Genomic DNA, 2,802 nt, shown 5'->3' on the forward strand with positions numbered 1-2,802 from the left:
AAGGGAAGCAAGGGCAAAAATGAACTATTGGGACCGCATCAAGATAAAAAGCTTTTGCAAAGCAAAGGAAACAGTCAACAAAACCAAAAGACAACCGACACAATGGGAGAAGATATTTGCAAATGACAGATCAGATAAAGGGCTAGTATCCAAAATCTATAAAGAACTCATCAAACTCAACACCCAAAGAACAAAGAATCCAATCAAGAAATGGGCAGAAGACATGAACAGACATTTTTCCAAAGAAGACATCCAAATGGCCAACAGACACATGAAAAAGTGCTCAATATCACTCGGCATCAGGGAAATCCAAATCAAAACCTCAATGAGATACCACCTCACACAAGTCAGAATGGCTAAAATTAACAAGTCAGGGAACAACAGATGTTGGCAGGGATGCGGAGAAAGGGGAACCCTCCTACACTGTTGGTGGGAATACAAGCTGGTGCAGCCACTCTGGAAAACAGTATGGAGGTTCCTCAAAAAGTTGAAAATAGAGCTACCATATCATCCAGCAATTGCACTACTGGGTGTTTATGCCAAAGATACAAAAGTAGGGATCCAAAAGGGTACGTGCACCCCGATGTTTATAGCGGCAATGTCCACAATAGCCAAACTGTGGAAAGAGCGAAGATGTCATGTCCATCGACAGATGAATGGATAAAGAAGTGGTGGTATATATATACAATGGAATATTATGCAGCCGTCAAAAGGAATGAGATCTTGCCATTTGCAACGATGTGGATGGACCTGGAGGGTATTATGTTGAGCGAAATAAGTCAAACAGAGAAAGACATGTATCATATGATCTCACTGATATGAGGAATTCTTAACTGCAGGAAACAAACTGAGGGTTGCTGGAGTGGGGGGTGGGGTGGGAGGGATGGGGTGACTGGGTGATAGACACTGGGGAGGGTATGTGCTCTGGTAAGCGCTGTGAATTGTGCAAGACTGTTGAATCTCAGATCTGTACCTCTGAAACAAATAATGCAATATATGTTAAGAAAAAAAAAGAAGAAGGTAGTAGGAAGGGAAGAATGAAGGGCGGGAAATCAGAGGGGTAGATGAACCATGAGAGACGATGGACTCTGAAAAACAAACTGAGAGTTCTAGAGGGGAAGGGGGTGGGAGGATGGGTTAGCCTGGTGGTGGGTATTGAGGAGGGCACATTCTGCATGGAGCACTGGGTGTTATGCACAAACAATGAATCATGGAACACTACATCTAAAACTAATGTTGTAATGTATGGGGATTAACATAAGAATAAAAAAAAAAGAGTGAAAAAAAACTGGAAAATACACCTGCATGAACCTGATTCTCTCTGTATTTCAGGTAAACTCGAGAACAAGGACAATCATCCTGTCTCCATTACAGGAGTGGTTCCACATTCTTAATGAGCCTGCCCATTCTGTCCTGCAGGTAGTTCAGGGATGCTATACATCCTTTGGGAGGAGCACAGAACAGATACCGGGGTCACTCTTACCCCATACATGCTCTTGGACACCGCACAAATCCTCTAAAATCTGGGTATATGTTCACATATCTTAATGGTGTCAAATGAAATCTACACCTAAAGATTTCTGTGCATGTGTAAAAAAAAGTAGTACATGGAGGTTAAGTTTGTGATCTGGAATATCATATAATAAAAAACATAGTTTCCCAAATTCTCTCAATAACAACAAATCGAAGGCAGTCACACCTGCTCTGGTCACTGCCCTCTCTGTCAGCATAGATCACAAGTTGGCTATTTAGTCAGAGGACATGCAAATATGGCCCTCCTTCTGCTGATTAAAACCGCCCAACCCTAAACCTGCAGCTGGGAGAGGAGCCCCAGCCTTGGGATTCCCAGGCGTTCGCGTTCATAATCAGGACAGAACACAGACAACTCACCATGGAGTTTGTGTTTCATTGGGGTTTCTTTGTTGCTATTTTAAAAGGTAATTCACAGAGAACAAGAGACATGAGTCCCTTGAGTGTGTGAGTGGATAAGAGTGAGAGAAACCATGGATATGTGTGATAGTTTCCTGACAAGGATGTCTTGTGTCTGCAGGTGTCCAGTGTGAGGTGTAGCTGGTGGAGTCTGGGGGAGACCTGGTGAAGCCTGGTGGGTCCCTGAGACTCTCCTATGCTGCCTCTGGATTCACTTTCAGCAGCTACTACATGTACTGGGTCCGCCAGGCTCCAGGGAAGGGGCTGCAGTGGGTCGCATATATTAGCAGTAGTGGTGGTAGCACATACTACGCGGACTCTGTGAAGGGCCGATTCACCATCTCCAGAGACAACGGCAAGAACACGCTGTATCTGCAGATGAACAGCCTGAGAGCCAAGGACACGGCCGTGTATTACTGTGCGAAGGACACAGTGAGGGGACGTCAGTGTGAGCCCAGACACAAACCTTACTGTAGAAGGGGATCTGGTCACCAGGCGGTGCACATTGCTCACCAATTCTGTCTTGAAACCCCAGGAGCAGATGCAGCTTGAGGATATGGCAGGTTTCCTCTCAGGATCTGGGGCTTCCTCTCTAATTATAGCTGTTTAGCCCAGGGAGCCTCTCTGCACACATAGTTCTGTGCTACCTATTCATTCTCTGACATAAATAAAAATCAGAAGAACTACTATACTAGCAAGCACAAAAGTCAGTGTCACTTGCACTTGCTTGTTCCTGGACCTAAATATGAATGAATTACAAATATCTCCATGAAAATCACCTGAATACTTTCAAGAGTCCCAGCTTTCGCTCCTCTCCTTCATCCATCCTCATTTTATATGGCCTCCACTTGGGATTGCATCTTGGATTTAATT

At 44.5% G+C, this 2,802-nt stretch overlaps 1 pseudogene; it reads left to right on the forward strand.

Moving 5' to 3' along the window:
* Positions 1-1,836: 1,836 nt before the first annotated feature.
* On the forward strand, positions 1,837-2,481 carry LOC118002463 (annotated as a pseudogene).
* The last annotated feature ends 321 nt before the right edge of the window (positions 2,482-2,802 follow it).

Source organism: Mirounga leonina, unplaced genomic scaffold, assembly GCF_011800145.1.
Source record: "Mirounga leonina isolate KUSES-001 unplaced genomic scaffold, KU_Mleo_1.0 Mir_82, whole genome shotgun sequence".
Taxonomy (NCBI): Eukaryota; Metazoa; Chordata; class Mammalia; order Carnivora; family Phocidae; genus Mirounga; species Mirounga leonina.